At 30.6% G+C, this 11,637-nt stretch overlaps 2 non-coding genes across 2 annotated transcripts; both read right to left on the bottom strand.

Annotated features, from left to right (window-relative positions):
- Window positions 1-8,745: 8,745 nt before the first annotated feature.
- Trnak-uuu (transfer RNA lysine (anticodon UUU)) lies at window positions 8,746-8,837 on the bottom strand. The gene is given in 2 exon segments: window positions 8,746-8,781; window positions 8,801-8,837. It is a non-coding gene; the product is annotated as a tRNA-Lys (tRNA).
- Window positions 8,838-10,407: 1,570 nt separating this feature from the next.
- Trnak-uuu (transfer RNA lysine (anticodon UUU)) lies at window positions 10,408-10,499 on the bottom strand. The gene is given in 2 exon segments: window positions 10,408-10,443; window positions 10,463-10,499. It is a non-coding gene; the product is annotated as a tRNA-Lys (tRNA).
- Window positions 10,500-11,637: the final 1,138 nt, after the last annotated feature.

Genomic DNA, 11,637 nt, shown 5'->3' with positions numbered 1-11,637 from the left:
TTTCTTAACGATTTACAGATATGTATTGAAGATTCAGGTGGCATTGGTGTAAAACTTGAAGACGATGTAAATGAATCTAATTGGCTTAAACTTTTACTCTTTTTGTATGCTGATGACACCGTTATTATTTCAGATGACCCAACGGATTTCCAAATATGTCTGAACGCTTTTAATTCTTATTGTAGAGAATGGGATCTTACAGTGAACCTGAACAAAACAAAAGTTATTGTGTTCGGTTGTCGGTCTGTTCGTAACTACGAATAAATGGTGATAACATTCTCGATTTTTCTGATACATATCATTATCTAGGAGTTAAATTTTCAAGTTCCGGGTCAATTATTAATGCCCGCAAACACATAGTTGAGCAGTCAAACAAGAGCGATCAGTAATCACATGTGTCGCCTCATGATGGCTAATTACATGTTGGGACACATTTTGTGACAGACGGACAGACAGACGGACAGCTGTGCACAACTAGACTTGGTACTGATCATTCCTGTAAAGTTTGGATAAAATTGCACCAGTAGTTTATGTGGAGTAGTCAAGACAAGCTTTTGTGTATCTGGCAACACACAGAAAAAAACACCTTTTTATCAAAGGGCCATAACTCGGCCAAAAATCATTCAACCGGAAAACCCGTGCAATATGCGCAAGGACATGAGCTAAAGATCAATCCTGTAAAGTTTCATTGAAATTCCTTTAGTGGTATAAGAGAAGTAGTCCGGACAAAATTTAAATGTAAAAATCATTAAAGGGCCATAACTCTGCAAAAATCATTGAGCCGGAAAGTGCTGACAATATGCACAACTAGATTTGGTACTGATCATTCCTGCAAAGTTTGGATGAAATTGCACCAGTGGTTTATGAGGAGTAGACCGGACAAGCTTTTGTGTATCTGGCAACACACAGAAAAAACCATCTTTTTATCAAAGGGCCATAACTCGGCCAAAAATCATTCAACCGAAAAACCCGTGCAATATGCGCAAGGACTTGAGCTACAGATCAATCCTGTAAAGTTTCATTAAAATTGCATTAGTGTATAAGAGAAGTAGTCCGGACAAACTTTAAAATTAAAAATTATTAAAGGGCCATAACTCTGACAAAAATCATTGAATCGGAAAATGCTGACAATATGCACAACAAGACGTGGTACTGATCATTCCTGTAAAGTTTGGATGAAATTGCACCAGTAGTTAATGAGGAGTAGTCCGGACAATTTTTGTGACGGACGGACAGACGGACAGACAGACGACGGAGAAGTGATCCCTATATGTCGCCACTACTCCGTAGAGGCGACACAAAAAAGCAAATGTTTTTACTTTTCTCTAAAATTAGAAATGCTGACTTACCAATTGACTTGAGCATAAAATTATTCGATCACACTTTCTTACCGATTCTAACATATGGCTCAGAAATTTTTGGCTTCGAAAACTTAGATATGTTAGAATCAGTTCATAACGATTTTTTGCGCAAACTATTAAACGCCCGTAGAAGTACACCTATTTATATATTACACGGTGAATTGGGAAGGTATCCTATCTCAGTTGTAGTTAAAAGCAGGATGATAGGATTTTGGACACGCTTACTATCTGGTGACCATAATAAGTTATCGTTTAAACTTTATACATATATGGTAAATCGTCAAACCGCAACTTTTAAATGGACCTCGTACGTTAAGAGAATACTTGATTTAGCTGGCCGTTCATACCTGTGGTTAAATCAATTTTATACAAATATACTGTTAAATACATGTGCATTGGTAAAACTCATGTTAATAGAACAGTACAAGCAACAATGGTACGGGAATTTGCAATCTTCTAATAAAGGCAAAATATATAATTCATTTAAATCCACATTAGAATTTGAATCATATTTTAACTTATTGCAGTTTCAAACACTGACAGTTGTTTTAATAGTTTGTTGAATATGAAATCACCTGACAAATTAAAGCATTTGTCTATTTTTTGTAAAACCATAATGGCCAAATTTTAGTAATTATCAGAATATAGGCATAATCTTACATTATATTTCACATATTTTTGTTGTTTTTTTTATACAGTATCTACCTATACGGATTATGTTCTACTTTCAAACTTTATTACGGTCTCCCCCAATGTATTACTTATACACCTTTGTCAAACTTAAATCTGTGTTTTATTATTATTTTCCTCATACTGTACTTATGTACCTGAGAGAATAAAGAGTATGTTCAATTCAATTCTTTATTAAGATGATTCAGGCCACCAGCCCATACATCACAATAAACATAAAACATAATTACATATTATAATACATAATCACAAAAAAAAGTGAAAATTTACAGTAATAAACATAACAAGCAAGACTCGTAAATCACAATAAACACAAAACATATTTACATATTATAACACAAAATCACAAATACGATGAAAATCTACAGTAATCAACATATTTACATATATAAACAAGTATATAAGTAGTTTTATAAAAACGAAAATATAAACAGTGACTATTTAATTTGCCTGTTCCTGCATCTTGAAGAAACGAAAAACAAGAAAAAACAGGAACAAGGTTGTATTAATTCAAATATGCCCTTAAATAAGGGAGATTACCTTCAAGTATTAAATCTAGATAATCTAGATTGTTGCTATAATCAATTGACATAAAAAATAGTATAAAATATAGATAATATAGATTGTTGCTATAATCAATTGACATAAAAATTAAAATTAATCAACATGTTAACACTGCAATAATGATGACATCAGCTTTAGAGCATAATAAATAAACATAGCTAAACATTTTATTGTCTGTTCTTTTCTGGATGACATTAATACATGAAATTTGTTCAAAGTTGGATTATTATAATATTTTTTGTTAATATAATTTTCTCTTAGATGACTATAAGTTGAACAAACTAAAATAAAATGAAATTCATTTTCAATCTGGTCTTCACAAAAGAAACAAAATCTTTGATTTCTATCAATACCTACGTGTCTCCCTTTTTCAATCATTAAAGGGTGTGATGATGACCGAAGACTTACTAAAGCATTCCTAAATTTCTTGATGTCAACAATATCAAGGTAATTTCATACTCAAACACTGATTTATAATTAATATAAGACGTAAGTTTAGCATTTGAATGACATTCAGCAGACCAATCTTGTAGATACTGATCTTTAAGCCTTAAATCGAGCTGTTTTAAAAATAACTTTATATTTGAAACATGCTGCTGTTCCCAAATATAACCAAAACCGTTTCTATATAAAAACAATTTAACATTAGAAGCCCAATTTCTATATCCAATACTGTCATAATACAACAACATATGGTAACATTTTTTGACATATCTATAATCTTGCATAGAAAGAACTCTTAGCCAAAATTTAATACAGCGTATACTACTTAAAATATGCATTGGGTATCTTCCACAGTCACCAACAATTACAGCATTACAAGAACGTAGGGGTGCATTCATATATCGTTTACATGCATACAACTGTATTTTTTCAATATTATACATATATTCAAGACCCCAAATTTCTGATCCATACAAAAGAATGGGGGCAATTTTAGCATCAAACAACTTAAAAAATACATTTTTTGACATAGGCATTAAATGATTCAATGAAGATAATAAGGAGACTAAAACTCTCTTAGCTTTATTAGCATTGTTCTCAGCCATCTTTTGCATCGATAGCTTACTACTAAAATATAATCCAACATAGGAGAATCCATTAACACATTGTAATTGGTTGTTATTATATGTCCATTTTTCATGACGAGATAAGTAGCCATCTTTTCTAAAGACCAAAATTTTAGACTTTTCTATGTTAACAGACAATTTCCAATCATTACAATATTTCGACAAAATGTTTAATTGTTTCTGTAACCCATTTACAGTATCAGCAGTCAAAGCAACATCATCAGCAAATAGTAAAAGTAAAATTTGTACAGTATCTGGTGTCAGCTGTATTCCAGCAATACCACTGGATGCTATAGCATCATATAGTTCATTTATAAAAAGAGAAAAAAGCATCGGGCTTAAATTACAGCCCTGACGTAACCCAAGAGGACACTCAAAAATTTCACTGTTTAGAATCCATTCTGACACAAGCTTTGACAGAATTATAGATACCCTTACAAGATTACCTTTAATGCCCTGATGATGTAAAACTAAATACAACTTTGATCTGTCAATGCTGTCAAAGGCTTTTTTAAAATCAATAAAAGCCACATACAACTTTCTACGTTTTTGACATAAAAACTTATTTGCAATAGAATAGAGTATAAAACCATTATCTATAGTAGAATACCCAGAACGAAATCCTGCTTGTGCTACAGTTAATCTGTCATATGCCCTTGTAAAAAATGTTAATCGTTTGTTTAAAACACTAATATATATTTTACTACAAATTTCTAACAAAACTATTCCCCTATAATTATCAGGGTTATTAGTTGGCCCTTTTTTATGGATAGGAACAAGTACTGAAAGAGATCACTTTTCAGGAAACAAACCACTTAAAAATATCCTATTAAACAGTTTACACAGATATGGTAATAATAAATCAATTGTTTGAATAAAATGTTCAGGTATTAAATCTCCTGCTGTTGATTTCTTTCGTTTCAGCTCAGTTATAGTATTTTTAATCTCTTCATCTGTAATTTCACCATTAAACAATATGTTTTCTACTTCATTTTCTACTCCATTGTAACAGTTATTGTATAAAACATCATTTTCACTATAGCTAATTGATTCATCATATTTAAAGCATTACTTTCATATACAGTATTTGTATCTGATTGAAAAACTGATTTGAAATGCTCATACCATTGATTTAAAGATATTTTAGGCCTTGTTTGTATTGTTTGTTTTGAAAGTTTAATTTTCTTCCAGAATTGCTTTTGGTTGTCAACAGAAGCCATAATTGAATGAAGGGTACATCTATCAAAATTTGATTTCTTTACCTTACACAACTTATTAAAATTCCTTTTACAATCAATATATTGATTCAAATCACTGAGACTTTTGCTTTTTCTGAACTTTCTTAAACATTTGAGTTTCTCTCTTCTACTTTGCTTACAGTCATGATCAAACTATTTACATTTATATCTTGTGTTTCTTATTATTTTTTCCTTTTGAATTCAGAACAATTAGCCAGTATTAGTTGCTCAAAAACATTAATAACATCATCTATATTGTTAGATGTGTCACTAATCATTTCATCAAAGGAGTCAAACTCACCATTTATGATACTTGCTTCAAGATTGCCTTTGTAAATTTGTTCATCACCTAAACTATCAAATCTATAGCATACAGAACCTTCATTAACATTAATTACATTATCATGATTAGTTTTAACTTGATTTGTTTTCAATTTTAAAGAACATAATACAGGCATGTGTTTGCAAATAGGCATGTCATCAACCACAAATTTACAAATATACATAAACACATTTTTACAAGAAATAAAATAGTCTATCACACTACACCCAGATGAGTCGATATATGTAAATTCACCTTTGCCTGCATCTTGATCAAGTCTCCCATTTACTATAGATACACCATATGTTTTACAGAATTCAAGTAGTTCTCGTCCTCCTTTGTTAACACACTTATCACAAGAGGATGTTATTGTTGTTATAGTTTCATTTAAAATATCATTATACTCCCTGAACATTGGAACATTGTTTTCAGATAGAACAAAATCATCTAAGTCTGAAGTCCGTGCATTAAAATCTCCACATATGAACAATTCAGATGAGATGAGATAATCATTGCTAATAAGTTCGTTTTCAAGACATTGAAAGCCTGTCTCTAGCTCATTGTCGTAAAAAGGAGAACCAGTTGGTGGCATGTAAACACAGGCATACAAAACATTTGATTCAAATTCAAATAATTCTTTGTCAATATTTAGCATAACACCAAATTTAAAGCTATTACAAATTTGTTTAACATGCCTGGTCAGATAGTCTTTTATCATGACAATAACACCTCCCATATTTCGGCCACCCTTATTTGACTTTTTTGCAGGACAAATGAATTTGGCAAAATTAGGAAAAATACTATCAGCTTTATTGAGATCAGTTTCCCAAGTTTCTGTTAATCCAATCACATCAAACTGATTTATATAATTAATAAATAAATCATTCTCTAATTTACTGCTTAAACCCTCAATATTCCATTCTAAAAATGTTATATCTTGTATGGCACCTTGACCTGAATCCTATAGTGAACTTGTTTGAGACTGGCTTAATACGATAGTGTCTGTGCTTACGTCATGTGTATTTTCAATATCTGAATAGTGTTGAGACATTGAACGATTGACTCTCTTAAAAACTCTCGTCTGCACACCATTCTGTATCCCTGTGCTATCATTCTCGTTTGTGCTTGGTATGATATGTAAGCGACCACCTTTAAAATACCCCCTTTGACCTTTTGCTTTTAGACTTTTCAGTGTGTTTTGCTGCCTTATTGTCAAATCATTTGCAACACGAATACCAAACTTTCGTAGTGACTCACGACCTTTTAATATATTCAGTTTAGTGTTGAAGTCAGCCAGTTTAACAAGCACCATGCGTGAAAGTTCATTATCTTGTCTACCCATTCTTTTTGCAAACATAATATCTTTATCATCAATATTTATATCAGGACAGGCAACATCAAGAACCGACTTCCTAATCAAAGATTTCAAGGTTTCATCAGTTTCATCGTACTGTTCAATAAGACCAAATATTCTGATTGAATTCTTGCGTTGTTCTGCTTCTAGCTTATCAACATGATCTGCTAGTTGATCACACATTTCACAATGTTTTTCAAATTTCATGTCGAGTGCATCTATATCATCTACAACAATGTCATGTGAATAGTCAAAATTGTACATTTTATTGTCTAGTTCATTCACTTTTTCTGTTGTAATTTTTTGACAATCCTCAACAGTATCTAATAATCTTTCTCGTATTGATGATAGTTCATTTTTTACACTCACAATTTCCGACTTGACTGACAGAATTTCATGTTTTACTTCATAAATTTCTTTTGAGGTTTTAATGTTAGAAGCTGCAATGGCATCGAGAATAGATTGAGTCTCTGCAGAGGGTCCTGGATTAAGCTCAACATCCGATGATAGGATAAGTAACCGTTCACTAAGAAATATGTACAAACTTGTACTTGTGGTTTCATCATAAGTCGGCAGAGTGTTTATACTTGTTCCTGTTTTAAAGCATATTGCTTTAATGGGCATGGAGCAAACATCATGATTTATAGTATGGTTTTCATAAATATTCTGACTATATAATAATGTACATGCTAGAAGCACTATTCCTGTGATGACACTGACAGAGCGCACAGTACAACATATATTTGCTGATTTTGTATTTGTACAATGCACATATGATGTTGTAGGTAAATGTTTTACATGTTTGTGGCCACCACAAAACAATCCTATACGCATTCGATATAATGAAATATCTATACCCATGATTTTTGATGCTATTTATTTCAAGTATTAATTTTATACAAAACTACAGTTAGCTGATCAATTGTTCACCCCAGCTTGATAGAAACAGTTATGAACCATTATATGCTAGTATGTTGATTTGTATAGTAATAATGGTCAACACTCTAAACCGTGCCTAAAGGTATAAATATATCACTTCTTTTGTTAGTGTTTAAGTCCAAGCTTTTCAAATAATTTTCAATAAATGTATATTGAACAAAGAAACAGTCAATTGTTTGTCAATATTTTGTCTATAACTCTTTAATGAAAACCTATTTCATAAATTTAATGATACCATCTTCTGCAGAGTTTTGTCAAGAATCTATCAGTATAAATCTCATATATATCCAAGCAAAATAATTCACAATAAATCCAGTTTTTTTCAGAGCATAAAAAACACAACTTCTCACACCTTTTTACACAGTCACAAAATGTTCTGTTCTGTTCTATTCAGGAACATCAACAAATTCGCAGTTTTACAAACTATAAATAACATCTCACTTTAAACGAATCTGATTAAATTATACAAAGACATATATCTGAAATGATGCTTTTATCAAATCTTATCCTACCCATAAACAATTTCTCTGATAATATATTTTATGTAAGATACTCAGGGGTGAAATAAACTACACAAACAATGTGAAAATAAATAATCAAATAGAAAATCATTACACAGTTATTGTCTCTTGGGGACTAATTTATCATTTACATTTGATACACAGCTTTAAATAGACATAGATTATCTTTTTATACCTAATGATTATGGTTACATGTGTTTACTGCTTCATAATGAGAACATATGAGTATATATTATTTAGGTTTTATTTCTACACGTTTTATTGTTACCGATTTTAGAAGAATTGAAACCTTATCACTAAACAATGTGGTGCTAGTGGAAAATGTTCGCATTGCATAGTAAAACTAATGAAAGGAAATAATAATAAATAAATGAAATAAACATTTACCTCAATTACCTTCATGGTAAATATCGTAAGAGTTTGGTGATACATTTGAAACAATTACGGTATCCAGCATGTATTTTTCATCTGCAGTAAATGAATTTATTAGTAATTTTAAGAACATTAAACATTAAAAAAGAAATTGGTAAATTTCAAAATTGTATCAGAAAATGTTTCTATTATACACGAAACATATTGAATAGATATGTTTAATTTATTTTTTCAATAGTGATTATTATTTATATGAAGATAGGCATGAAAATATCAATAAAAAAACCCAGAGAAAATAAACATTAAAATGTACACGCCCAACGGGGGACTCGAACCCACGACCCTCAGATATCAGAGGTTCTTCAGCCTTAAAAGTCTGATGCTCTACCGACTGAGCTAGCCGGGCGCTTGATAGCACATACATCCCTAAAATTATGATATATGATATATATTATCAAAAAGTTAATCTGATAACAACGTGTGTACTTTGTGATACTATTTTATTTCTTAAAAGTTAAACGGCAAGTTAAATGTTAAACTTCGTTTATAATTATAGCTGTTATTTAACTTTTAATGAATAGGAAGTTTTATCTGATATATGTACAAATTAATATTGATTTTGTTTTAATTTTTAACTTTGATATGCAAATAGCAATATGTATGACAGTATGACATACACGTTTTATTATTTGAATTTAAAATTACATTGACAAATAAACACAAAAGTGACAGTTCAGAAAACGAATTCGCTTTCTGAATGATATTATGCAGTGCATGTATATAGCTCAAATTTCGTTTGTCACTTATTCCTTGTCAACTCGGAGAAAAAAGAAATTCAGTAAAATGACTAATATGATGTCTTTACATGATCAGAAAATGCTGACCTTGTGATATTGAAATGTATTTAACATGGATAAATTTGTACGACAATATTATTTATTTCATCAATTATAATGACGATACATGACGATACATAAAGTAGTTTACCACAGTTCACGAAAAGTGTTGCAAAATTAGATTGGCTAAATTTTTCTAGTGAAGTACCATCTAGACAATCCTGTATCCTTTGTGAAAACAGACGCCGTCGTTTAAACGTTTAAAAATCTTAACTAATGCCAATATGATACTTCAGATAAACATTTATTTGCACCCTTTTCGGATATATTATTAAAAATACTGACCGTTAAATAGACTGAAAAATAAACATACATCTATTTTTATCATTTTTTTTGGACAAATAAATCAGTTCAGTAATTCCAATTACATATTCAGGATTTTCTCGATAGCTGTAGGTTCAATGTGATGCAAAATTATGCTAAAGCTAAGTTGTCAATGTTTAAAATGAAAACACAAATAGAGTTTGCACATTTCAGACATCTTGTGACACAACAATACTGCAGACAGAACTCATCTAAAACTGCATTGTCATGTGCAAAATATATACGAACAAATAAGTCGATTTGAAGTAACAATTATATGTTCAAACATTTTGCTCTATTATTCTGATAGAATGATTCCGCAGCAATAATGCTTTAAAACTACATTGTCTATGTGCAAACTAAATACGAATAAATAAGTAGCTTGGAACTTATAATAACATTGCTACAACATTTCGCTCTATTATTCTGATAGAATGATTCTGCAGCAAGAATCCACTTAAAACTACAATATGTGCCAACTAAATACGAATAAATCAGTAGCTTTGAAATCATAATAATATTTCTACAAAATATCACTCTATAATTCTGTAGCAAGAATGCATTTAAAACTACTCTATGTGCCAACTATAAGTAAGTTAATGAGTAATTCAAGAACATCATCTTAATACCAATAAGGGAACAAAGACAAAATCAAGATTTGTGACAATGATTTTGTATAATACTCGTAACAAGTGTGTATTTTTTATTTACAATTAGTACAAGAATTTTGTTTTATATAATTATGATATATATATACAACCAAAATGAAAAAATGTACGCCCAACGGGGGACTCGAACCCACGACCCTCAGATATCAGAGGTTCTTCAGCCTTAAAAGTCTGATGCTCTACCGACTGAGCTAGCCGGGCGCCTGATATCACATACATCCCTGAAAATTATCATGATATATATTATCAAAAAGTTAATCTGATAACAACGTGTGTACTTTGTGATACTATTTTATTTCTTAAAAGTTAAACGGCAAGTTAAATGTTAACATTCGTTTATAACAATAGCTGTTATTTAACTTTTAATGAATAGGAAGTTTTATCTGAGATATGTACAACTTTATATTGATTTTGTTTTTATTTTTAACTTTGATATGCAAATAGCAATATGTATGACAGTATGACATACACGTTTTATTATTTGAATTTAAAATTACATTGACAAATAAACACAAAAGTGACAGTTCAGAAAACGAATTTGCTTTCTGAATGATATTATGCAGTGCATGTATATAGCTCAAATTCCGTTTGTCACTTATTCCTTGTAAACTCGGAGAAAAAAGAAATTCAGTAAAATGACTAATATGATGTCTTTACATGATCAGAAAATGCTGACCTTGTGATATTGAAATGTATTTAACATGGATAAATTTGTACGACAATATTATTTATTTCATCAATTATTATGACGATACATGACGATACATAAGGTAGTTTACCACAGTTCACGAAAAGTGTTGCAAAATTAGATTGGCTAAATTTTTCTAGTGAAGTACCATCTAGACAATCCTGTATCCTTTGTGAAAACAGACGCCGTCGTTTAAACGTTTAAAAATCTTAACTAATGCCAATATGATACTTCAGATAAACATGTTTTGCACCCTTTTCGGATATATTATTAAAAATACTGACCGTTAAATAGACTGGAAAATAAACATACATCTATTTTTATCATTTTCTTGGACAAATAAATCAGTTCAGTAATTCCCATTACATATTCAGGATTTTCTCGATAGCTGTTAGTTCAAGGGGACGCATAATTATGCTAAAGCTAAGTTGTCAATGTTTAAAATGAAAACACAAAATGAGTTTGCACATTTCAGACATCTTGTGACACAACAGTACTGCAGACAGAACTCATCTAAAACTGCATTGTCGATGTTCAAAATATATACGAACAAATAGGTCGATTTGAAGTCACAATTATATGTTCAAACATTTTGCTCTATTATTCTGATAGAATGATTCCGCAGCAATAATGCTTTAAAACTACATTGTC

The sequence above is a fragment of the Ruditapes philippinarum genome, unplaced genomic scaffold (genome assembly GCF_026571515.1).
Source record: "Ruditapes philippinarum isolate M1 unplaced genomic scaffold, ASM2657151v2 ctg4724_1_1_1_1, whole genome shotgun sequence".
In the NCBI taxonomy this organism is placed as follows: Eukaryota; Metazoa; Mollusca; class Bivalvia; order Venerida; family Veneridae; genus Ruditapes; species Ruditapes philippinarum.
Note: the sequence above shows the minus strand (reverse complement) of the source record. Positions and strands in the feature narration are given on the sequence as shown.